The 27,099-nt window shown below is 46.5% G+C and overlaps 1 protein-coding gene and 1 long non-coding RNA gene across 4 annotated transcripts in view; both read left to right on the forward strand.

Moving 5' to 3' along the window:
- Window positions 1–27,099, forward strand: part of Tub (TUB bipartite transcription factor) — an 84,318-nt gene that overhangs the window by 10,765 nt on the left and 46,454 nt on the right. The window lies entirely within an intron of this gene.
- On the forward strand, window positions 188–13,011 carry LOC143268298 (uncharacterized). The gene is made up of 5 exons (XR_013044052.1): window positions 188–304; window positions 6,868–6,975; window positions 7,775–7,826; window positions 9,922–10,006; window positions 10,609–13,011. It is a non-coding gene; the product is annotated as an uncharacterized LOC143268298 (long non-coding RNA).

Below are 27,099 nucleotides of genomic sequence, written 5' to 3' on the forward strand. Positions count from 1 at the left end.
TTGGGGGCAGAGAGGAACAAAATCACATGGAGACTCAGGGGCTCAAGACCTTCCAGTACCTGAGATGTGAGTAACAAGGTTGGTCTCCCTGAAGGAAGGATGGGAAGAAATCACAAGTACATCCATCAGTGAAACGGAACCCCACCCCTGGAACTTGGACCTGTTCACAGCTCTGAGAGATCCCTCAGAGAGAGCCCAGCTAACCGACTCCACTCCTCATTGTGGGTGGGTCAGAGTCCTCAGAGAAGCAGGAAGGGGCTGAAGCAGCCAGCGCCTGGGGCAGCCAGGCCCAGCCTTGTGGCGGGTGAGCTCACTGTACTTCTTTGTAAAGTAGGAAGATGTGTTGAAAGATGGAGGAAGAGTCAGCAGTCCATGGTTATTTATCACACACACACACACACACACACACACTCTAAAAGCCCCCCATGCTGGCTGTGGACAAGTCACTAGCTCCATGGACCTATTTCCCCCAAAGGTGAAGGAGCTGGACTAGTTAGGCAGGCACCATGCCTCTCACTAAAGGTGGGTGTAGGGGGGGGGGCAGAGGGCACTCGCTGGGATTTGTGGGTTTGTGTGTTCTGAACAAAGATTTGGACAGAGGCCAACAGAGATAGTAACAGAAGAAAGAGTTTATGAAGGAAGAAAGGTGCTCCTCAGGGTGGAAGTGAGCCAGACCTTGAGAAAGGCAAAAGCCATAATGGACCCTGGCCCGAGCCTTGTAACCTGTTCATGGGTCGTTTATATACCACACACTCTGCACATAGATATGTTGTTACAGGCAACCCTTGGTGGGAAGGGGTCCAGTCTTTTCTCTGCCATTAGTCTCTTTCCTAATCTCTTTCCTTCCTTCCTTCATTTATTTTTTTGTAATTTTCACATTTTATTATTTTTCCAAAACTCCAAGTTCAGTGATTTTTATTTTCTCAGGAGTTAGGGAAGGGACACAGGTCTTACATGGAAGGCCCAGAGAAGTGAACAAAAATTAAAATGTCTCTAACAGCATGCTAACTTAGGATGACAGCATTAAGAGGTTTGCTTACTGTACATGACCAGTGACATCAGGATGCGGGGGCAGTGTTAACAGGGTGACAGTGTAGGGACATTAGAAGCCCCCTGCACTGTTGTAGGGGTTGAGACCAACTGTCTCACCAGACAGCAGTTGAGCAGGCAGCATACTCAGATCCCCTTCCAGAACATCACCCTCCATCCTGCCCTCCTGCTTAGTGTGTGTACCATGAGTGGAAAGGCCAGGTGGAGGGATGATGTCAGGGAAGGCAGGATTGAGACCCCACCTATGACAGTTATCTCGGAGTCACTGGGCAGGGCGGGTCTCCAGAGGCAGGTGACAGGAGACTCTGCTGTGTTCCAAAGCTTCTCTTCTAATGGGTATTTAGCCGGACAGGGCCAGGTCCGCTGAACCTGCTGAGGCAAAGGGGATTCATTGTACAGGGAGTCGGTGGGGATCTATCTTAAAAGGCAGTGAGTCCGGAGAGAGCTGCTTTCTCTCTGCCCTTGGTGGTAAGGACTCTCTTAAAGCCACAGTGCCCAAGTTGGGGTTCAGGAGCTTATTCCCAGTCATCCTTCCTCTGCAGCAGCAGGCAGGTATTCTGGTGTCTGAAATGGCGATGAACAAAGAGAATTCAAAGGGTGTGTGTGTGTGTGTGTGTGTGTGTGTGTGTGTGTGTGTGTGTGTCTGTGTCTGTGTGCCTGTGTATGTCTGTGTCTCTGTGTCTCTGTCTCTGTGTGTGTCTCTGTCTGTCTGTCTGTCTGTCTGTCTCTCTCTCTCTCTCTCTCTCTCTCTCTGTCTCTGTCTCTGTGTGTGTCTCTGTCTGTCTGTCTGTCTGTCTCTCTCTCTCTCTCTCTCTCTCTCTGTGTGTGTGTGTGTGTGTGTGTGTGTGTGTGTGTATGTTGGGTTTGGGGTGGTAGTGCAGGCTTTGGTGTCAAGGCTTTTGTCCCAGAGGCATTTGTCAGGTAAATCCTGCTAGAAACTTAAGCCAGCAGATCGGAACCAATGTAAGAGTGATGGGCACAGAACTCAGGTCAAATGATGAAGTCACAGTACCTGGGGGCTTCTTTGTAGTTAGGAAAGTTGGGGTCATGGTGGCCCAGGATTGACTCTTTATAAGGTTCCATTCTGCAGTAAAGACTGGATCCCACCTGGCTCTGCCTCCACACTCCTCTGACAGTACAGATCAGTGTAACACCATGCTGGGAAGACCAGGGGCTTGCCAGGGGGGTTATGTCCCTTTCCCCACAGGCTGACATCCTGGGGAGTGTCCTCATAGCCATCACCAGCTGTCACAGAACAGAGCTGTTAGGGTTGGGCTCCTCTGGAAGAAAGTTTCTGAGTGTGTGCATTTGTGCATGCACTCAGCGAACACCAATAATCATCCGAGGTGTGTGCACATGATACAGATAGATAAGTTTGCGCATCCTTGGAGACAGGTGTGTGTACACATGCCACCAGGGTGGCCATGTATCTCCGTGTTGTGTATCTGAGTAGAAATGTATGTAAGGAAAACAGAAGAGGGGGGGAGACTGGCCAGCCCTTTCTTTTGCCTCTGCATTTGGTGGGAGCAAGGGATGAGACTGGGGAGTGGGACAGTGTGGATACGGTTCCTTTCCCCTGAGCCCCATTACTGGGCGTGATGAGGGCCTGCTGAACGGCTGGCTTTTCCTGGAAGTTTCTGCCAAGCAGCAATGTCTAAAACAAAAACAAAAACAAAAACCAGTGGCTCAGAAGCAAGTGCCTGCACTGTCAGGGAGAGCCAACAGAAGGGTCTGATTCAATAAGAGAGCTGGGAACAATCCCCACGTGACCTTGGGCGGTCATCTGCAGAGCAGAGGACCCTTCCCTTTCTGGCAGCCCATCACCAAAAGCTGAAACCTGGGATCCCACATCTTCTCAGAGGGGCTCTGGGGCACTCCGGGGCCTGCATCAATGTTGGATGAGCCCGTGCTGTGTCTGCATAGCCTCGATACCATCTTCCTTAGTCTCACTTTTAGTGTAACTTGAGAACAAGTGTACCAGCCCCATCCAGGGACCTGTGATCTTATTGCCCAGAGTCACCTACAAGGGAACAGGGGCTGGGGTGGGAAGTCTGGACAGACCTCTGATAGTTATGTGTGTCCCTGGTTGGGATGCGAGTCCAGTGGGGCCCAGCCTCACCGGGCTAGTAGTGCCAGCCTGGTCTCTTCTTGGCCCCTGGCTCTCGGTGCTGGGTTACACTTCCTCCTCCCGCCTCAGGCCACCTCACCTTCCCCGGGTGTCATCTGTCTGTTGGTTTGTCCCTGGGGCAGTTCAGCCCCATTCACCCCTATCCCCACCCCTTGCTCTGGGGGTTTCCTGCTGGAGAAGAGGTTGGAGGGGCAGCTGCTAGACCAAGAGAGACCCCCCCCTAGAGGAAGGAAGGGGAATAACAACAGCATCAGAGCCTTCACTGAAGGTGAGTGTCCCCCACCCCAGTGCTCTGGGCCAAGATGAGGAGCTAGGCTCCTGACTCCGGCACTGTTCCTCCTCTAACCCTGGCCAAGCCCTAAGAGATCTCAGTGAGTGTGCTGGTAGTCTCTGGGCACCCTATGTTTGTTGGCAGTGTGTAGGAAGAGGCTATGTCCTCGAGATGTACTGAATCAGGGCATTATGGCCAGCGGACAAGTTCCTGCTTTTGTAAACAGTTTATTGGGGCATTACTGAACCTCCTTGGTTAAATGCTGTCTAGGCACTTTCACTCAGCAATCGTGGAGTTAATCTGGCTCACATGTCTAAAATATTTATTCCTTGGCCCTTTAAGAAAAAGCTTGCAACCCTGTGAGCTTTTCCCCAAGGCTGCCCTGCTTTGCCGCATGGCACGGTGGTGGCCGTTCTCTCTGGTCCTCTCACAGCTGCCTCCCTCATCCCCATGCAACCCTCGCCCCCTCCACACAGCAGATGTACCCTCTGCTGAGTGTTCACCACTCGGGGAACATTACCCCAGGGACCAGTCAGCTCTGGTGATGACTTCTCTCTGGCAAGAAGTGGAAGTGAATAGGGAAGTGAGCACTCCAGAACCCGGCAGGGTAACAGGGCTGAGGCAGGACCCTTTCCCGCTGTCAAATCAGATAATTCGACAATGCCCATTGTAGCTTCTCTGGACCCCCAAGTCGATGTTGGTACTTGTAAGGCTAGGCAGGCCAGCTGAACATGGGCTCTGGTCACTTCCTGTGGGCCAGGCCAGGAGCTGATGACAGCTGGGGTCTTGCTGAAGGAGTGGAGAAATGTTTAGAAGGCTGCAGGATGTCCTGAAAGGGAACCTGGAGCTCAGCCTCTCCCTACCTGCTGCTCTGCTGTTCAATACCCTGGGCCCCATGCTGCACCCGGTCCTCAAAGCCCTGAGTCTTTGTGGACAAAACAAAACCCATTTTCTAGGCTTTCTGTTCACATTTGAGTTCAGGGACTCGGACAGGTACAGAGGGAAACACCACTTGGCCTGAAGCTGCATGCCTGCTGTGACACCACTAGGTGGCGCCCAAGGTGCCAGCTCCTTACTCTTTCTGGTGCTTGCCACCCTTCACAGAGATCCAGTTACAGCCTGAAAGGCAGTGGTCTCACTCTCTGAATCTCACTGGCCTGACCAGCTCTGTCTCTCTTGAGGATTCTCACAAACACCTCCAGGCTTGTGTCTCAGAGTGTTTCCTTGAGTAAAGACCATCAGGGCCACCTGTAGTTGTAATTTGCTGCCTGCTTATCTGTCTTCCCTTAGAAACTCCCAAACTCTAGACCTCTCAACCGGCCTCGACCAGGCACAGTATAGACAATGGAGATAGTTGGTGTGTCCAGTGTATGAGCCACCATTCACTTCATCTCAGCTGTCTAACATATGCTTCCTGAGTATCCAGCAGCCCTGTGAGAATCAGGGCAAAGAACACAAGACCCGGGAGCAGTCTTTCCCCCTCTGCCTTGGGTCTGAGTGGTGCCAGCATTCTAGAGGTCTAGATATGAAATGAAGAGCTCTGAGGCACTACAGGGTGGGCCAGAGGGGGCTGCTTATTTCCAGGTACAGTTTTCTAGCCCCTGTCTGGAGCCAGGAACAAACAGGGACCAGAGGCATAAGCTGGGATGGGTTCTGGGGCCTGTCATGAGTCCACTCCTCTCACCTGGCCACAGCTCAAGCCAGCACAAGAGGCTCTTCATCTAACTCCGTGTCCAGTGGTCCTAGGCGCCACCTTGGAAGACTGTACTTGTGTTGTGTGGGGGGTGGGGGAGGCACCACTTTTGACAGGGAGGGGTAATGTCATTGGAGATCCTAGACCAAGAGGTAGGGAAAGGACACGGGGAGTGAGGCCAGGGGTGGGACTCTGCTTAGAGACTAGGGACAATGGTGAGTACCTCAGGGGCAGCAGTTCCTGGGAAGAAAAGGTGGGTATTTCTGTCCACTGTGTCCCATCACATTGGCAGAGTCCAGGACATCCTGTTCTCTTGAGTGTGGCCCCACGAAAGAGCCCCTCGTTGACATGCAGGTGCCATTTCTGTCTAGAACCGGGCTCCAGGAGAAGACTGGCGTCACTCACCCGGGTAATTACTGGTTTGGGTTCGATTTCCATTCAAAACAGTCATCCCAGCCTGAGCTGGTGTCAGATCTGAAGGCTGATTATTAGGAACATTTATCAACAGCTTCTCAGCTCCGAGCAATTACAGCTAACCTGCTGTTCCAGGGAAGTCATGCAAGACTGCAGCCTCCCCCCTGCCCCCCCTTACTCCCTCCCCTCTTAGCAGCCAACCTGAGGGAGGGCAGGAAGTGGGAGCTACCTTATGAGTCACCGTCACCCATGTGTAGGGGGGCCATGTGCATGCCAGGCACCTGTGCTTCCCAGAAGCCCTCTTCTATCAGAGTCATGTGAGTCTGCAGCCAATACACTCAGAACTGAGCTGAATCTGTGCACTTGGCAGATGGTAGCTCATGTCCTGGCACTTTGTCACATGATGTGTTTTCAACAGAGTCAGAGTCCCCAGAGGAGACTCAGACTGTCCCACTCCTTCAGGGCCCAGACAAAGATGAAGTAAGAGAGACATTTATCTCTCGTGTATAACTAAAGGGATCTCTAGAAAGCCCATTAATCAAACCAGATATTATAGCTCAAAAGTCTGTAATCGCAGCACTCGGGGGCTGATGCAGGAGCATTGCCACAAGTTCATGGCTAACTTGGTATATACAGTGAGTTCCAGGTTAGGCCAGACGAGATAAAAGACCCCATCTCAAAAACAAACAAACCCTCACAAATAAAAATAAATAGTATTTTTATATAATCTCTGGAAAATAATCAAGAACCAGGGAGATGACTGCCAAGCTTGATAACCTGAGCTGAATGTCCAGGACCCACGTGGTGGAAGTAGAGACCTGACTTCCCCACGTGCACAAGTATGCCCACGTATTAATTAATTAATTAATTAATTAATTGTTTTAAAGTATCAGCCAGCTGTCCCTGGCCTTGCCATCCTCACTTCCCTCAGGGAACTCACCCCTGTTCTCTTCAGCACTCATGTCTACTACGTTGGGTAGAGGAGCTCAACTTCTCTTCTGAGTGAGGGCCCAGGGTGGCAGGGATCCCGGGAAAGTGCCTGCCCCACCCCCATAGCTGTCCTTGTGTGCCCATCCCCCACCAATCCATCTGACCCTGCTTCAACCTTGAGACACCTCAAAGAAGGCCTGCAGGTTTCCATAGTAACTGGAGGCCGGACCTGCTGGTTGTTTGCCCCTCCTGTGAGCATGTCCAGGCGGGGCAGTACAGGAAAGCACACAGCATCCCTGGCACAGGTATATAAAGGGTGACAGAAGTGCCCTGGGTGTGTGCAGAAGTGGAGAAAATTACACTTGCCTGAATTCCTCCCAGGGAGAGGCCAGCATGTGGCTGAAAGAAGACAGTGAGGATCTCATTGTGACAGGGAGGTGAAGCACTGGAAAAAGACATGGATGCCTGCTAACCAGCCTTCTGCAGAGGGTAGGTCTTGTTTGTTGAAGGGCTCCCATTGTGTCTCTATCAGCGAAGAACCTCTGTCACTAGAGAATACCCTCTCCCTGCCATCCCCAGGCTGCACTCAGCTCATCTAAGGACTGAATGGCATTTCAGAAAGATCAGTGTCAATGTGTCGCCGAGATGCCAATACTTGAAGCCTTGTTATGGGGAGTCCTGGGCCTGGGTCATTTGGCCACTTCAGGTCAGGATGCCTGTCATTATGAGGGGGTGAGCAACAGTCTCAAGGGACATGCAGAGAAACCTCTCTGTCTTGCCTGCTAATCAGTGATCTCCCCTTTGAGGTGGCTCATCAGCCCTCTTGGTGGTAGGAGGTCAACTTGTCCCTCACATGTAGGAACAGAGCATCATGTTCTGCCTGCCCACTCTGCTACGTACAGAAGGGGTTTCTGAGCCTCAGCTTGCCTGTGAAATATTACTAGTGCCCACCTTAGAGGGTTATGCTCCCTACTCAAGAAGGAAAGGCAGAATACTGTGACAGCTCAGACTCGTGTTCTGTGAGGCCCAGGAGGGCAGATCCAGAACAAAAAGGTCTTTCTGGGCTTGAAGAAAATCCTGCTGAGTATACACCTTGATGCTGAAGTATGCAAGTTGAGGTTTTGGAACCACTGTCCATCTCCTCAGGGTCAGGGAAACACCTGCTCCTGGGAGGTGTGATCTTGGGGGTATGCAGTTTACCTAGCCCCTGGGAGGTATGTACATGGAGGTATGCAGCTTATCCAGCCCCAAGTTTCCTTTTGACCATCCTTCCCTAATCCTCCCCAAGGTGTCATGGGCAGAAGCCTCAGTAGCAGTTGAACCCACGGAGCAGCCTCAAGGTGAGAAGAATGGGCTCCCCACTACCACCACCCCCGAAGCTGGCTCCAGTTGATACGGTCACCTTTTTGTGTGGTCCACTTCTCCTGGCTTAATCCTGTGGTTAAGGGCAGGAAGAGGCCAGGGAGGACTTGAGAAAGTGCCAATTTGAGTATCAGTTCTGAGAGCCTATTGGTTCTAACTAGAAGTTTCTGTTCTGCTGAGACAGGACAGAAAACATCTGGGATTGGGGAATGGTTATGAAAGATGAGTTCTCCCTTCACGGTCCAAGCACACGCACCAGACTGTTCAGTGGTAGAGGAAGGTGGAGAGAGAAAAGCAGGAAGCTAGGAGGTGGCAGGTTGGCTTGTATCTTTCACACTCCCCAAGCAGAACGTGCCCATACTTATTGCAGTATCCAGAGGTTTGGCTCTGACCTTTCCTCCTTTTGCGCCACACTTTCCATCTGTAACATTTGGAGTGGGTGCAGACTCATCTCAGTAGACGTCTATGATGCTTTTGTGTTCTGCAGTGGATGAGAGCTGGTAGAATAGGCTCACTGTTTGCATACCTCCCCTGGCCATTTAGTTTCTCTAAAAGACTTCATCTGTTTGCTTTGAGACTAGAGACCCGGGTCTCCAGAGTCCCATTAGGGATGAGGTCAGCAACATATCTGGGAATCACTTTTCCACTCAAAATTTGAAGTTAGGTCCCAAAGGTATGTTTTAGGCATTTTATTAGAAATTCTATTTTTATTAGAATTAGAATTTTTATTAGAAGTTCTAATGAAATCTACATTGTATTAGAAAATGTATTGTTGCTAACCCTTGCTGAAATTCAGGATGTGATCTTTACAGGAGGATGGGTGGGGAAGAATAATGAAGAAGGACATAGGTTGGAAGTTAAGGAAGTAATTAGGGAAGGGAAAGGCAGGGGCAGTGTCCCTAGGAGGAGCCTGGAGCGTTGACAGGAGCATCTGAGGAGCTGAGCACTGAAGAGTCTGCCCTGAGGCAGTGGGTGCTTCTGAGGGGTTCAGCAGGACAAAGAGGGGACATGATCAGATTGGCATCAGACAACTTCCCCTGGTGCCACTGGAGGATGGAGTTGAGAGGAGCAAGTTGGTGGCAAATATTATCCTGATGCTGAGCAGCTAGAGAGGACACCCTAATCCAGACTTGGCTTTGGGGGAGGAGTAGAATTCAGAGATGCTCGCTCAGGAGAGAACATCAGAATGTTCCATGGTAGATAAAGGTAGATAGGGAAAAGCAGGAAGCTAAGACGGTACCACCGTGGCCTGACTAAGATCATTCACGGAGGTATAAGGTGCAGACTGAATAGTCAGGCACCTAGGAAATCGGCAAGGGCACCCTACAGTGGGAAGTGCTGGGCAACATGTGGGGTGCTAGGTGTGCAGAGCAGGTAGAGAAAAGGGTTTGCAGACAGGGAGAGGCTGTGCAGCCGTCAGACTGTGTACTCTCAGGTTAGGGGGTTAGTGGAAACGCAGCTGTGAAGACCTGTGGTCAGCTGGGGGTACTTCCAGTGGAGTAAGGAGACAGAGGCTGAGAACTCAAGTCAATCTGTCTCAGTGGCTTTTGAAAGGCATACTGTGTGTACTCCCACCCCAGAACCTGTTCTCTGACACAGAGCTGGCCACATACAGGGCATCAGTGACGGTGCCATCTATCCGTGGACCTTCCAAATGAGGAAATGAGGTCTCTTACTTCAGTGTACTCTGTGCAGCCCAGTTTGCCATAGTAATCTACAGACACAGAGATGCATGCATGCATCTCTGTTGCCATGGAAATCAGCAGTTGGCTGTCCCTATGTGGCATGGCCACTAGACCTTGAGAAGTTAGCCTGATCTTGAAGAGCTTAGAAGGGATACCAGATCCGAAGGGTTTCTGTGTGCCAGTTAACCAGTGCTGGTGGTTGTTAGTCTAACTGTTGCATGGTGATGAGGGAAGACATCATTGTCAACAGACTCCGGATCTTTGTGTACAGTCTGATGCAAGACCATTCCCCAAACTCACCCCAGTCTCTGGCCATCATGGGACCAGGATCTCTTTTCTTTCTCTCTGGGTTTGCACTCCTTCACCCAGACAAGAATTTTGTTCCCAGGAGGCACTCCCTGGCCCATGGGATCTCGGCATTCAAAGCAGAACAGGAAGCCTGGGCCCCTGAAACGGGGCCACCGGAGAGATAGGTAAGCACTTGAACACTCTGCGTTTGGCCCGTGGACCAGCCCTTGCGCCAGCTCCACCTACCACTCACTGGCCTCACCATTTTCTGTTCTGAGTTCTCCTCTTCCCCCTTCTCACACGGGGTCCCCAAACTCTCACCACAGAGTCTCCTGGGTTCTAAACATGTGGTCAAGGAAGGAGGTCTGCACCCCCGGGATCTGCCTAGCACCTCAGGGATCCTCCACCCCTCAAAGGAGGACCTCCCCCCTCCCATGCCTCAGCTCTTCTGGTCCCTCCACGTTCTACCTTCTGCCTCCTCTGGTGGGCTCTTCTACACAGCTTCCGCCTGTTCTCCATCCCCCCCCCCCCCAGCCCAGCTTCATTACCACAGCCAGTCACTGCCGTCTTTGTTCTGGTCTGCCTACCTTCCATGCTAGACATACAGAGTGAACAACCCTGCAGAAATCCCTCCACCCTCATCCATCACTTCATCTACTTTCTGGGGCTACTGAGACCGGGACACTCAAGGAGGCCTTAAGCGACCACAGTGTGGCGAGGCAACAGGTGGGGATAATGCGACGAACCTGCAAGGGTGTGGAGAGTTACCTCTTCTTTTCCTCCTCAGGAGAACATCCCGGAGGAAGTACTGGAAGGAAGGAAGGGAAATCGCTGGGTGAGCTGGCCGGGGAGGAGGGAGAGCTGGCCCTGGAGAAGGCCATCCACAAGAGAGATTTGTGGGGAGGTGGGACGGTATGGGTGGCTCTCTAGTCGTGCTGTGGTGTGTGTGAGAGGTGGGGTGTAGGGAAGGGTGTGGCCACTGGGTAAAGTCGATATTATTTTGACTATTGGGGCTTGATTTGTTCCTGTCGCTCCCCTGTGGTCCTTTTGCCCCTTTGCCATCCGGGTAGCAGTGATGGAATGCCCAGAGGCCCAGCTCTGTTTACCAGCCTTCCCTGGGGCTCTCAGCTAGACCTCCCCAGGGATGAGTTACCATCAGTGTGTAGCCAGTCTGTGGCCTAGGGGCACTACTGACTGGATCATGAAGCTAAGACTCCGGTCTTCATTATCTATGTATGCAGTCTCTGGCCCCAGGCTGGCCTCTCTACACCTATCTTTTGCAAACAGCAGATGAGTCTTACCCAGGACTCCTGATCAGCACATCATTTGTAGCTTACTGGTATTGGGATCCCCAAGATTCATTTCTTAGCCAGAAGGGTGGTCAGAAATAACTACCTGCAAAGGAAGGAGCTGAGCCTTGTCTGTACAAAAGGCAGAAGGTTGGGATCCCCTCTCCAGCCGAGGAGGGCCTGCGGGCCTGCGGGAATGCCAAGAACCTAGGGAATCTGCCTGCCCTTCCAAGGAAAAGGGCTAGAGAAATTGGGGCATCTGGGGCTCTCTTCCCTACCCCCTATCCCATGGATGTTGGTCATAGACCATTGATGGGCTGTGTGGTGATGATACCCTAAAGATTCTGTACAGAATTGGAGGTCTCAGTTATGGCCCTGTGGCAGAGGCCTCCCATGCTCTCCTCTTTTATACACAGCCTCAGTGCAGGTTAACTCTGTAGCCTGGGGAATCTCGTGAAGAGAAAGGTATCCCTTGAGCCTAGTTCATGGTCTTTTGGGAAGGAGAGGAGGACGACGGTGCGATAGAGAGCCCCAAAGGGCTGGCTCTGCTATCATGACTGATGTAGCCTGCAGGACTCCATTCATTTGTATTTTGCAGCTCCTGTATTTTGAGTGATATGAGCTAACAAGTCTTCTTCCTACATCCAACACATCCAAGCATCAGGTCTGCCAGTGTCTTTGAGATCCTACATCCAACCCCTTGTTTAACTGGCAAAACCGGGGCTTTGGGGCCAGGTCACACTGCAAGTTCATGGGAGAGTCAGAACTGGAACCCAGGCTATCTCCTCATGGCTCTTCCTGTGCACTGAGGATGAGGGAGCAAAACTTACTGTGTGGGAGACATGGGGCTTCCTGGGAGTGACATTGGCCTCATGACTGCGCTCTTGCCTTAGCTAAAGAGAGACCCTGAATAATATGTGGACATCTACAGCTGATGGCTGGGGCTTTCAAGGATTCTTGGACATAATATGTTTCTAGGCTGACTTGGTTATGAAATTTTCTACATCTCTATTTTATTCATGTCCCGTAGTACCACCCTGGCTCTTTCAATATCCCTTAAGGTTGGGCCAAACTTCATAATTCAAAACGGTTTCCACATTTCACCAATGATGACCAGTACCTACATGGACATACCTGTCCATAGATGGACATGGAGGTAAGTAGCTAGGCAGTGTCAGGGATGGGAACTGAGCTATAGGATCACATATAAGTTTGGAACAGTCAGCAAGGGGTGTCCAACCTTTAGGCGTCTTTGGGCAACACTGGACAAGGAAGAATTGTCTTGGGCCACACATTAAATCCAGGGGTGTTTACCCCATGGACCACACGATGCAAGAGCACAGCTGTGTGTATCTTGTGTGACAGCACTACCTAGGCCTCATGTGGCCTGTAGGCCACAGGTCAGACATCTCTAGAGCCAGTTAGGGATTTAGGAAAGCAAAGCAATAGCAGTTTGGCTCTTGGCCTACCATGTTTCATTCTAGGTCTTATCACTGTATAAGAAGTTTCTGAGGCTGTGATCATAGTGCAGTCATATCATGCATGACCTTTGAGTTTTTTTATCTTCAACACCTCAAATATCATGTCCATTTCATCTACTCACACTGGCATCTCATCATTGTTTGATGAAAAGTGCCTAAGATCTACACACAATAATAATAACTGATAATAATAAGACCAATAATAATTTTAAAAGAACAGAATGGACAAATAGAGTAATAATAAATAGAGGGTGGATGGGCTCCCTGGTGGTCTAGTGCTTAGGATTCGGCACTCTCACTGCCACGGCCTGGGTTCGATTCCCAGTCAGGAAGCCTTTCTTCGTGGGGTTGGGGATTTAGCTCAGTGGTAGAGTGCTTGCCTAGCAAGCACAAGACCCTGGGTTCGGTCCTCAGCTCCAGAAAATTAAAAAAAAAAAAGCAGATGGATGGAACTCAACAATATTAATAACAACAGTAAATGTAAATGGTCTAAACACTCCCTATTAATGGCCAGACTTACTAGATTGGCTAAAAATAGGACAACTATATGCTGCCTAGGAGAAAATCATTTCAGATATATAGTCACTGAAGTTAAAAATAAAGGCATGGAAAAAGATGCCACTTCTGAAATCTTTAAAAAAATATTTTGGGGGATAGAGAGCTGGCTCAGTAGTTAAGAACATTTACCACTGATGCAGAGGACTCACGTTTGGTTCCTGGCACATGGTGAGTTACAGCCATATGTGACTCCAGTTTCAGAGGATCCAGTGCCCTCTTCTGTCCTCTGAAGGCATACATGTGGTGCATATACAAACATGGGCAAACCACTCATATGCATAGAATAAATACATCTTTAATTTGTATTTTATTCATCTATTACTTGAGAGTTTCATATGTGCATGCAATGTATTTTGATCATATCCGCCCTCACTTCCAACTTCTCATATGTCCCCTTCCCAGCTCCATACCCTCTTCTTATTTAATATACCTCTGAAACCTTAATTTCTTTGCACCCCAGGAATGCTTTCTTCCTCAATGAAGCTTTGTCAGTTCATAGAGACCTTCAGCCTTCAAACTCCTATGTTGTTTGTTGCTATTGATGTTGTTGTTATTAATGTGTATGGGTGTTTGGCATACATGCATGTCTGTATACCACTTACATGCCTGGTGCCCGTGGAGGCCCAAAGAGGGCATCAGATCCTTTGGAACTGGGGTTACAGGTAGGGTCCTCTGGAACTAGAGTTTACAAATAGGTGTGAGCTGCCATGTGTGTGCTGGGAATTGAACCCAGGTCCTCAGGAAGAGCAGTTAGTTCTAGCCACCTAGCAATCTCCCCAGCTCCCAAAATTCCTAGTTTTAATCTTCGCTCTGAGTCAACTCTTGTTCCTTTTCTATGTGGATGCTCTAGCTTAATGTTACAGCAATTCACCATCCTTAGAGGGTAATTGTCTGCCTTTGTAGTCCTGGTTTCCAGGTGCCCACAGCTGTCTCTGAGTCGCCAGCAATGCCCAGCAGTGCCCAGCAGTACTCCAGTCCCCCACAGCTGTCTCAAAGCTCTCACAGAACACTGCTTTCATATATTACACTTCCCTACTCATCTTCAGCTGCCAGAAGACTCGGACTTTGCAGAGAGAAGGATGCTCATCAGGAGGAAACTTCTCTACATGCTACCCTGGGCCCCAACTTCCCCACATCTATAGCAATCTATGCCTCTAGTCGCTGACACACTGAGGTATAGGTGCCACTCTTCCTGTTAACCTCGTCATCGGAGATCTGAAAACCCTTTCCATGTCCTCTGGTACCCCAAATAGCCTGTTCTATTTCCTATCCACCCTTCCAGCAGATATTCATGCTCCATTTTCCTGACTCCTTCCTCAGTAACACAGTTAAAAGCAGTCCCCAGTACCTCAGTTTTATAAAGTCCCATCTCTCCTTTCCTCAGGGCCTGTCAGCTCCACTTCCTCACCTGCTGAGCCAACTCCAGCCTCTGTTCCCACTCCTCCACCCGTGATACTATTGCAACTAATTCCTGTTTCCAGTCTTAGCTCCTGGCAATTCTGGACATAACCAAGCACATCCCACCTCTTGGGACCCTCTTCCTCTGCTCTTTGTGACGCTATCCTCTCCTTGTTTGCTGCCCACCTTTCTGATGCTCACTTCTTCATCTTTGATGTGAGAATTTCTATCTTGGTTTCTTCTCTCCCTCCCCCTAGTTTCTGGCGATCCTATTAGTAAAAATAGCTTCTGCTTTGGTTTTAGGCTGAGAACTGCATCATGCCCAAGAACCTTTCCCTTCCTTTGCATTTTTGGGTGATCACTTCTTGCTTCCTATGTATTGAAGTTCCCTTCTTAGGTCTACAAATATTTGGGATCATTGTGAGCACTCAAGAAGTTCACCTTGTATCGATATGGACACCCTTCCTGATTCCAGAGTGGACTGCTTTGAAGTCTACTTAGCCTCTGATGAATATAATCACTCCAGCTTTGTCTTCATTAGTGTTTGCCTTGGCATCTTTCTTCATGCTTTTTACTTTTAACCTCACCAATTTTATACCTGAAGTGTTGTTTTGTTTTCGTTTTTGTTTTTGTTTTTTTCTGTAGTCAACAGATAACTGCACTACCTTTATCCAACCTAGTAAACGTGGCTGTCAAGTGGGGTGTTTAGACCACTTACATTTATTATGTTATTTATATCATTGAATTCCAATCTTGCTATTAGTACTCTATTTGTCTGCCTGTTCTTTTTAATCTTTTCTTATGTTATCTGTTGATCCATCTTGCTACATCTATCCCATTTTTGGTTCCTTTGCTCTCTCTGGCATCCGTTTTTGTTTTGTTTTGTTTTTTGCTTTTGAAATAGAGTCTTACTATATAGCCTTGGCTGCCTTGGAACTTGCTATGAGGACCACACTGGCTTGAAACTCACAGAGATCCACCTGTCTCTGGCTCTCTGTTCAGGATTAAAGGTGTGTGGTACCACACCTAGCTGGCATTTGATTTTTAATTTTTTTCCTCAACATTACTTTAGTTATTATTATTGTATATGTTTGAAGGTTACATTTGTGACACAGTGCAAAGGAACCAGCTGGTACCTGGTGAGGGTTACTGCACTGAGTCTGTAGATCAATTTAGGGAGCATTGCCATCCTGATACTATGTAGTCATCTGATCCATAAATACAGGATGACTTTCTATGTATCTAGGACTTAATTTCTCTACAGAAGTTTGGAGTTTTCTTTTTTTTTTTTCAATTGGTGTGTGTGTGTGTGTGTGTGTGTGTGTTTTTAAATGTGGTGTGCATGCTCATATGGGAGCAGCAGCACCCAGAGGAGAATGTTGGATGTCCTGCTATATTGTTCTCTACTCTATCTCCTTGAGCTAGAGTCTCTCACTGAACCTGCAGCCAGGATGGCAGCCGACAAGTCCCAGTGAGCCTCCTGTCTCCGCCTTTCACAGCCCCAGGGTTATGGGCATGTGTGTGGCCACATCTCGCCTTTTATGTGGCTCTGCGATCTGAACTCAGGCCTCACACTTTCATGGCAGACTGTTGCTGACTAAGCCATCTCCTTAGCCCAGGTTTGAAGTTTTCAATGTACAGTTTTGAAATTCTTTTTAAAAATTATCCTACAGTGTTTTATTTTTTGATGCTGATAAATTGAATTGTTTCATTTTAGACTGTTGAATGTGCATAAGAACATAACTGATTTTCTATGTTGATCTTGTGTTCTGAAAACTTTTTGCATTTGTTTATTAATTCTAGGGTATTCTAGTGGACACAATCAATTTTCTTAAAACTGCATCATATCATCTACATGTAGAAGACCGTTTTCCTTCTTCCAGTCTAGTCTGGGTACCTTCTCTTCACCTTTTTCCTAACCATCTTGGGTAGACCCTCAAGTGGGGGAGGAGATTTGTCTCTGGGGCAGATTCGTTTGGCTTTTCACCTTTAGTGTCTTGTTAGATGTGGGTTTTTCATAGATTTGTCTTATAAATTAGGAGTCCCCTTCTGTTCCTTGAGAACAGAGTGAGTGGCCTTTTTCATGAGAAGATATTAAATTTGCTGGAGTGTTTTGTTTTGCATCTACTGAAGTGATAATATGGGCTCTACTCTCCATTATATTTATATTGTATTTTCTGTTAATTGGTTTTTGCAAGGTAAGTCAATTTTGCATTTCTGGGATAACTCCCAGTTAGTCAAGATGTATAATCTTGATGTTGCTAGTTTCAATTTGCTAGTTATTTTTTAATGAGGAAAAAAAATTTGCATGTACCTATCATTTCCCATTTCCAGTGTTCTTTATATACTTAGACATATATTCAAATTATTTATTTTACATATTCAAATTACCATATTACTATCCTTTGTTCTGTCCCTGGAGGACTTAGGTTAAGACTTCTTCTAGTGCTGATTTAGTCTCTCTGTTTCTGTGAAGTGGTCTTTATCTTGCCTTCATCTTTGAAAGATACTTTGGCCATCAGGAGAGTCTAAATTAACAGGCATTTGCATAAAATTTTCTCTCAGTGCTTACTCTAGTTTGTAGTGTTTTGAAGGAGAAGTTTCTTTTGCTCGTTCTTTTTGCAATGTCTACCCTGCCTCTGGTTTTCTAGATGCCTTTAAAATTTTCTCTTTATTACTAGTTTTCATCAATTTGATTATGAGGGGTCTTGCTGTACTTTCTGCATGTTTCTTTGGTTGAGGTCTTTAGAGTGCGTCAGATCTATAGATTGGAGCGACTGAAGCTATTATTTCTTCAGATTTTTTTTTTGTCCCCTCCTTTTCTGGACCCCCCAACCATAATGACACCTGTGTAGATTGCACCTGTGTAGATGATTGCACCTGTGTAGATGATTGAACCTGTGCAGATTGGACCTATGCAGATGATTGCACCTGTGCAGATTGCACCTGTGTAGATGATTGCACCTGTGTAGATGATTGTGCCTGTGTAGATTGCCCCTGTGTAGATGATTGTACCTGTGTAGATGATTGCACCTGTGTAGATGATTGTGCCTGTGTAGATTGCCCCTGTGTAGATGATTGCACCTGTGCAGATGATTGCACCTGTGTAGATGATTGCACCTGTGTAGATTGCACCTGTGTAGATGATTGCACCTGTGCAGATGATTGCACCTGTGTAGATGATTGCACCTGTGTAGATGATTGTGCCTGTGTAGATTGCCCCTGTGTAGATGATTGTACCTGTGTAGATGATTGCACCTGTGTAGATGATTGTGCCTGTATAGATTGCCCCTGTGTAGATGATTGCACCTGTGCAGATGATTGCACCTGTGTAGATGATTGCACCTGTGTAGATTGCACCTGTGTAGATGATTGCACCTGTGTAGATAATTGCACCTGTGCAGATGATTGCACCTGTGTAGATGATTGCACCTGTGTAGATTGCACCTGTGCAGATTGTACCTGTGTAGATGATTGCACCTGTGCAGATTGCACCTGTGTAGATGATTGCACCTGTGTAGATGATTGCACCTGTGTAGATTGCACCTGTGTAGATGATTGCACCTGTGTAGATGATTGCACCTGTGTAGATGATTGCACCTATGTAGATGATTGCACCTGTGTAGATTGTACCTGTGCAGATTGCACCTGTGTATATCATTGCACCTGTGTAGATGATTGCACCTGTGTAGATGATTGCACCTGTGTAGATGATTACACCTGTGTAGATGATTACACCTGTGTAGATGATTGCACCTGTGTAGATTGCACCTGTGTAGACTGTTTGACACTGTTTCTCAGTTCACTGATACTGTGGATTTTTTCAATATTTTTTCTGTTTTACTTTAACATACATATATTTTTGAGACAAGGTGTCTATGTAGTTCTTGCTGTAGATCTCAAACTTGAGAGCTTCCTGTCCCCACCTCCCTAGAGATGAAGGTGCAAGAGGTATGACTGACTTAGCTTTGGAGTAGGTCTCTCTGTGGCTTTGAATTGAGTAATCTTTTCTTTGTAGTATCTAATACTAGCGATGCATTTTAAGCATGGACTGTAGCTGTCGTTCTTCCTACCTGTCATATTTATTGTTTCTCTTACTCCCCTTAGGTGGAGTAAATTTGCAGAAACACTTTTAACATCTCTCCTAGACTTGTCATCAGTCTCACCTGTGGGCTTCTCCTTGTGCCGCATTTCCCCTCAACACTCTAAACTTAAAGGTCTGTTTTTTTATGTGCTTGTTGTTTTTTATTTGTTTGTTTGTTTGTTTTCCCACACCAACAACCACTTTGACGATTCTCTGGATGTCAACCAGCTGTCTTACCACTCAGTTCTGCTGCCACCTGGTGTCAGTGTGTCCCCCCATGTTCAGCCCCACAACACCACCCCTATTTCAGAGGCCAACAAGTCTCCAGTTGCCTCTTGTACTTCTAGCCAACCAGCTATGATTTGGGCAGCCCCGTGACCCCTTGGTAATTTGCCAGAATGGATGGCAGAACCCAGGGAAGCTGCTTTCTTGACTATTACCAGTTTATTGTAAAGGTCAAAACTTGGGAACAGACAAATAGAAGAGATGCACAGGACAAGGTGTGGAGGTAGCCTCTGTCTTCTCCAGTGTACCACCCTCTCAGATGTTCACCAGCATGGAAGCTCTCCAGACCCCACTGTTTAGGGATCTGTGCAGGTTCTGTTACATGGCTGATCGATTAGGCCTTTGGAGATTGGTAGCTGAACTCCAGCTCCCTTCCTCTCCCCTGATCTGGGTGTGGGACTGAAAGCTGGAACCCTCTAGTCACGTGGTTGGTCCCTTTGGCAACCAGCCTATAATCTGAAGTGATCTGGGAGCTACTGAGCTATGCTGGCATAGGCCAGGTTGATTAGAACAAGCTTCTGAAAAAGATACTCCTGTCGCTGGGGAAATTCCAAGGATTTTTAAAGTTCTGTGACAGGAACTGGGCTGGTGGGGGAGAGTCCAAATATATGTTTCTTCCCACACTATACAAGTGATTGATTTTTTTTTCTGGTTGTAGATCCTGTTTTCTTTATTTTTCCATGTCTAGTACTTTCTGTGAACTTTGTGTTGAGGTGATGGACTCCATTATATTCCTTGAGTAGTGTTATGTTGTATCTAGTGTTGTGACACACAGTATAATCCTTTGGGCTTAGTCAAACCTGGGGTTTCCTCTCTTGCATTGTGCAAGCCGAACCAGGGCAGCCTGCAGGGACTGACTTGGTCCCACTGTTAATAAGGCAGTGCTCCTCTGAGCCAGGGATCTGTCCTAGGTAGTAGGGGGTCTTCCCACTCCTATAGGAACAAACTGCTCCCATCCCTCTGAGTCCCCAACATTTCTTTGTCTACTCTCTGGTGATTCACTCCCTGTCCTCGAGTGGTTTTCTCACATGTACACGAAGAGTAGCCCTCAGCCAGGCCTGACAGAGCTGTCTGTCTGAAGCGTGTGGTCTGTCCTTGTCTTCTGTCTTCTCTCGCCTGTGTAGCTCCCTCTTTTCTGATATTCTCATGACCAAACTCTAGTTGTCTTGGTCTTGTTGAACTCTGGCCTCCATCTTCTCCATTCAGGAAGACCACCAGGCTCTGTTCAAATTTTCTGCCCCAAAGCTGTGGCCTGGAAACTCCAGCCATCAGTTTGGGTCACATGTGCCCACCTTGGTTGCTCTCCGTAACCATGGATTATACCTGGGTTCTACTAAGCTGTGAGCTCTCTGAGACCAGGATGTCTTGCTTCACATTGTACCTTCAGTGGAGAGCCATGCACCGAGTAGGCACTCAGCAAAAGGGCGTGTCTTTTGGACAAGGAGAATCAAGGCCTCAGTGTTCTCAGTGGCCTGGGTGTCCCTGGGCTGTCAGCTCAAGCTCAGGTGTTTTGGGTAGATTATCCCACTTAATATTCACAACACTGTGAAATAGCTGCTAGACTCCCTGTGGATTCCTGTGGTGCAGCTGAGGCTCTGAGATTTAAACCTTGAAGTCACAGAGCTGAGCACAGAGCAGGATCATAGCCAGTCTGCTGATCTGTGTTTGCTCTTAAGTTCCTTGCAGCCCACCATCTCCAGTGCTCCAGCTGAACTTGGCCTGTCTTGAGACTCTCCAGCACTTGCTCTCCTACACAAACCCTAGAACATTTCCCATTTCACAGCCTCACCCAAGAGAACCCCCAGACATGTTTCCCCATCCCTGTCCAATAGGGAAAGCTGCAGCTTTCCTAGTTCAGCCCCTTTGGTATATGGTGCTGGTGTTTTTAACCTCAAGAGATATCATTATTGGAACCCATCCTAGACCAACTAAATCAGACACTGGGAGAGGGGCAAGAACCCAAGCTTTCAATAGCTCCCCTGGTGTTTTCAATATCCAGGTAGATTGGGGACCACTGACCCAAGTCTGGGAAGAATACAATAAATAACTATTAGGAAAAGAAATGGTGACCTCTTGATGCCTACACCAACTTCACAACACTTTTTAGAACCATGGTGGCCTCAGGGAGTGTGTATATATGTGCGTTTATATATATTGTATATATGCATATATATACATATGTAAAATAGTATTTTTAAAACATATGTTCATTTTAGTAAATATAGGTTACCTGAAACAATATAAAGAAAAACAAAACTACCTATGGAATTCACTGGTTAAGAGTACATACTGCTCTTACAAAAGACCCAAATTTGGTTCCCAGCATTCACTTCAGGTAGCTCACAGAGCCTGTAACTCCAGCTCCAGGGGGGTTCTGACACCACAATACACATAATTAAAAATAAAATAAAAAATGTAAAACCACCTGTACTCGCAACACTCAGAGGTAAAGTCTGTTGATGGGTGATTAATTTCCGTGTTAAACTTTTCGTTGGAGTATTTATGCTGTACATCACCATATACAAATTACAAGCTTCACAGCTTCTAATGAATGTCTGCAGATGTGCACAGTCAGGTTAACACCACTTGTACTGATAAGAAGAGCACTGACACCCTAGAACCCCCTGAGGAGATCCTTTCTGGAAACTGCATCCAATAGTTATCCTGACATCTAACATGACATTAATTTCACCCTCTGTTTGACATTCATGCAAATGGGATGGTTTGCTATCTTCACTTTAAAACTGGCTCCTTTTGCTCAATAGTGAGATTTGTCTGTTAGGCATGTAGTTCTACTGCAGTTCATTTATTGTCCTTGTATAGTATTCAGGCAGGTGACTATGGCACGAGGTTTGCATCCATTCTGCTGATGGGCATTTGGGATGCTTGGAGATGGTTAGCAATGCCACCATGGACATTCTTGTATGTATCTCTTGGTTCTCACATATGTGTACTAGGAGCAGGATTACAGAGGCTTACTTAAGTTCAGCTCTAGTGGCTGCTGCCACAGTTCTCCAGAATGCTCCTGCCAGTGTCCTCCACTGCAGGGTGAGTCTGGGTGGCTGGAAGCCCCTGCCGATGCTTTGTCTTTGTTAGTAAGTGTGCAAAGTAAGACTTTGGAGAATGATAAAATCGAGTATTATTTCATTGATGCATTTCTTAACCAATACATGACTTATGTGGACAGTTCTCGTAGTCCTTAGTTCACTACAGAGACAAGAAAGTAAGTCCAAAGACTCTAACTATGGAGTCAAAACATTCTTGTTTTAAAAAAATAAAATCACTCTATTTTTCCACTTGGTGAAATATGACCTCTTTAAATCAGTTGTATGGAACTAGCAGAGCCCAAAGAGAAAATGTGTATTCTGCTGTTGCTCTCTATGCTTCCCACTTGCTCCAACAACAATGCTTATGTCTTTGTTTGAGTGCAGTTTTATGAGACACTGTGCAGATATTGCTCCAGAAGAGGCATTGTGATGAATGAAAAGCTTAAATTTAGAGGCAGGGTGGAAGCCTTCCCTGGCAGATTCTTATCTCAGAGCTAGTGCTGGTGTGGTCCTACTGGGAACTGTCTTGGGGAAGCTCTGGGGATGAGTGGTGAACACTGCAGAATGGAGCCTACAGTGACATCGTTTGTTCGGGGTTGTTCTTCATCACTGATGAAAACTGCTATCTTTTTTTAATAGGCTTAAATTCCTATTAAGTGCTATTTGAAAAACTATCTTGGACATTATCTATAAGATTATGCAGTCTGAGTTTGTTTTTAAGTAGAAATTTTGTTTGTATATGTCTACACACAAACATAGTGAAGTCTTGTAAAAGGTTTTGTCATGTAAAGTTTTCATGTAATAGATTTTCCAGGGGCTAAATATATCAAATATGTTTAATGACTGTCTGATGGTTTTGTAGACTTATTGAAATTTAAACATCTCCTTATTTGGGTTATCTCCATAATTCCTAAATTTATGATAAGCATAGGGCATAAATGTTCATGCTCTTGTGGTTATTTTCTTAGAATGACTTCAGAGAAAGAAAATTAATGGTTCACAAAGAATAAATGTCTTTAGAGATCATTGATAATGTTCATATTCTCATATTGGCTTCCAGAAGGCTATATCGGTAGACTCTCCCTGAAGAACAGGAAATGGCTCCCTCACAGTGTAGCTACCAAATTTGCATGCTCTCAGTTGGAGTGGCTGTGGCTGAAGAGATAGGATTTGAAATTTTTTAACCTAGTAAAAAAAATCTGTGATTTTTTTTTTTTTTTTTTGGTAAACTGATAAAAACACAGCCTCTGGATTTAGAAACAGGATTTAGTGAGATATCCAGCTCCCTGCAGATGATGGAAAGAATGTCTGGATGCTGAGGCTTCTGCTTTCCTGTTTGTCTCCTTTTGCAAATGAATCTTTATCTCCCCTGTTACTTGTATCTGTGTGTAATAGGAAATAGGGATAGACTTTTTTTCTTCTGAGAGGTAGCAAGTTGATCTCTAAACCATTTGCTAAACACCTGACGTTCCTTGAGTGTGTTTGAAAGATATGAGCCTTTTTAAAAAAATGACTTTGTATACTGCCTGTCTCTCTGCTACATCGCTGCAGTTGGTCCTTCTCGTGTTTGTGTTCCCAGTTGGGGTACAGGTTTGTGTTATGTGTGAAGATGCTGGAAAACGGATAGTGCCGTTTGGTGGCTGGCCTGGCAAGTCCCTTCATGTTGTACTTTCACAAAATTTCTTTGGTTGTCTTAGAAAATTAGCTTGCTCTTCCAGATGAAGTTTGAAATAAATTCTTCTGGTTGTAAGAAAAGCTCCCTTCAGCTGTGATTAGAGCATGCGGTTCTAATGCCAGGCAGGAAGAGGGGGTGATCATGTCAGCTAGGCTGTTTGTGTAGGTAACATGGGGAGGTCATTAGATTTTCATTATTCTCACATACAACTAAGGCATGTCTTGAGATGTTTTATAGATATTATTTACTTAAGGATTATTTGAATACAGTATTTCTTGTTTTATTTTAACTAGCTGTTTCAGCTATGTGGAAAAAGTAATAATTTATGAACAGCTATCCTATGGTTATCAATTTCACTAAACTGTCAGTTCTAATAGTTTTCAGAGACTTACTAGATATATAAATAATAATCAGTTTATCTTTTTTTCTAGTAATTATATGAAAATACCCTGTAAATTTTTGCATTGGCCAGAACTAACAGGACAATGTTTAGTTGTATCCAATGCACTGTGTCTTGTCGAGTGAATATAATGCTGTTCCTAGTTTACTAAGGACTCTAAGGACTCCTCTCTCTCTCTCTCTCTCTCTCTCTCTCTCTCTCTCTCTCTCTCTCCCTCCCTCCCTCCCTCCCTCCCTCCCTCCCCTCCCTTTCTATCTCTCTGTTCCTCCCCTCTCCTCTCTTCTCTTCTTCTTCCTCCTCTTCTTCCTCCCCTCTTCCCCCCCTCCCACCTTGGGCCTCACAGTGTAGTCTAGGCTGGCCTACTCACTATGTAGCATGTTAAGTTTAGAGATTTACCTGTTATTTAATGTGAAAAAGCAGATCTTATACTGTGAGACACATGTATCCTATAGTGATCACTATGGTGACAGCCCTAGCCATCATAAAGACTGGGATTTTTATGGGAAGTTCACTTCATTGAGATGCTAGTCCCAAAGCCTAGCAGATGTTCAGATATGCTCTGTCTCTTCTGAGCTTGTAAAATCCTTTTCAAGGGCTTCAAGTTCTTTAATGACATTCCACATGTCCCTTCTTGGGTCTGGATAGAGACAGGGCCAGGGAGTGAGTGAGTGTGTGTGTGTGTGTGTGTGTGTGTGTGTGTGTGTGTGTGTGTTTCTGCATGTGAAGCAGGAAGTAGCTATGGTGATAACCCCATCTGTAATCCACAAACTAGGATGCATATATTGTGCTTTCCTATTGTAAACATGTGTCCCAGCATGTTCATATAGCATTCCATGTGTACACATGTATGTATGTCCTTCAGTAGCTGTGCCAGCATGTATACACAGATAATATCTAGAATTATCTCTGCTTTGTATGTACATTGTATACATGTTCCTTAGTGTATCCTACCTTTGTGCCCATGTTTGGGCACATGTGTCTGTGTAAACATGGCCAGAAAGCACATCTCACATATATCTGGCTAAGGGAGTGGCAGTTATTCAGCAGAGCCTTGGATGCTCATGTGACTTGCTTTTTGTCATCACAAAGAGGCTGTCAAAGGCCCAGAGTGTGAAGTGGAAGCCCCATGGGCAAGGTGGAGTGTGGAGGAGGAAGGAAAATCCTCTGCTAATTGTGGTTCCATTTTAGAAATCCTCTGAAGAGAGGTGACCCTGACCTAGAATCCTTGTTGTCTGAGCTTCAGGCTCAAGAAGTAGCCTCATCATCATTGGGCCGTCATTGAGGCAAAAGAGTTGGGGCTGTGCTCTGTGCCCTAAGGTGAGTCATGACCACTCCAAGCCTGGAGTGCAGGCCCAGATGCTGAGCTTACATCTACTGTCTAGGCTCAGGGAAGCTGACTTGTTGCTATGGCAATCTGAAATAAGTATCTCTTTGGAGCAGCAGGATGTAGACTACATAGATAACAGGCAAGGCTAAGGTGGGGCCAGTTTGTCTGTCTGTCTGTCTGTCTGTCTGTCTGTCTGTCTGTCTCTCTCTCTCTCTCTCTCTCTCTCTCTCTCTCTCTCTCTCTCGTTGGAAGCATTGTGGGCACATATACAGAATACCTGGGAAGGTGAAATTAATATTTGATGGGGAATATGTATTAATTAAGCATGCAAATTCCAGGTACTTGGCATGTGTATTTGTGGTATATAATTTTGTGTATGGGCATTAGGAAAATTTGGAATGATGGAGGTGATATGTGGGTGACCACTGTCTGCAGGTCAGTTTTCTCTCCTGTGTAAGAGAAGTATGATATGCTACTGTGTATGATGTAGTTTGAGAGCATCGGGGTGTACATGTACATGTACCCAAAATACATGCATGGTATATATCAAATAATGTAGTAGGTTTAGGGGGAGAGGCCCGAGGCACAGACAGTAAAACGAGAGAGAGAGAGAGAGAGAGAGAGAGAGAGAGAGAGAGAGAGAGAGAGAGAGAGAGAGAGAGAGAGAGAGAGAGAGAGAGAGAGAGAGAGAGAGAGAGAGAGAGAAGTATTTATCTGGAGGTCAGAGGACAACTTGCAGGAGTCAGTTCTCTTCTTCCACCATGGGAGTTCTGGGAATTGAACACAGGTCATCAGGCTTGGTTGCAAGAGCCCTTATCCACTGAGCCATCTTGCCAACCTGGGTATTGGGTATTTAATTTGTATTTATAAACTGCCCACTGTCCATCATTTATGTCAGTAAAATATATAGTAACTTATGTGTATATACATGTAAACACTTTCTGGAGAGCTGGATATTAAGCGTCACTATTTGACGCTGTCTGGTAGCACTTTGTAGGCCTGGCATTACCCTCACCTTCAATGTGCTTTCTTTATGGTAGAGGGGATCGAGTGATGGGGATTGGGGGACAGATACCAGTGGCAAGCAGCAGTGGGAACAGCTTATCAGATTCCCACAAGCTATGGCCTGTCACCAGATCAGCCGTGACCGTCTCCTGTCATAAGTGGAGGGGGCTCACTTGGGGATCCCAGTCGTTTAACACTCATAATTAAGTCCCTTCTCTGTGCCAGGCATAGATGGGAGTTACATGCAGGAGAAGACAGGCTCACTGTGTGCAGGGAGCTCACAGCCCAGAGGGAGATTGTTGTTGTTTGTCTTCTTACTCTTTGTCTCTGTGGGGCAGCCACCCAGCTCCCAGATAAATCACACATGAAGGCTTATTCTTACTTATGAATGTCTGGCCTTAGCTTGGCTTGTTTCTTGCCAGCTTTCCTTAACTTTAAATTATCCTGTCTACCTTTTAACCTCTGGGCTTTTTCCATTCTCTTACTTCTGTAAATCCTACTCTTACTCCGTGGCTTGTTATGTAGCTGGGTGGCTGGCCCCTGGAGTCCTCTTCCTTCTCTCACTCCTAGATCTCTCCTTCTGTATAATCTCTCTGCCTGCCAGCCCTGCCTATCCTTTTTCCTGCCTTGTCATTTTTCCTGCCATTCAGTTCTTTATTAGACCATCAGGTGTTTTAGACAGGCACAGTAACACAGCTTCACAGAGTGAAGTAACAAAAGTAACACACC

The sequence above is a fragment of the Peromyscus maniculatus genome, chromosome 1 (assembly GCF_049852395.1).
Source record: "Peromyscus maniculatus bairdii isolate BWxNUB_F1_BW_parent chromosome 1, HU_Pman_BW_mat_3.1, whole genome shotgun sequence".
NCBI lineage: Eukaryota > Metazoa > Chordata > Mammalia > Rodentia > Cricetidae > Peromyscus > Peromyscus maniculatus.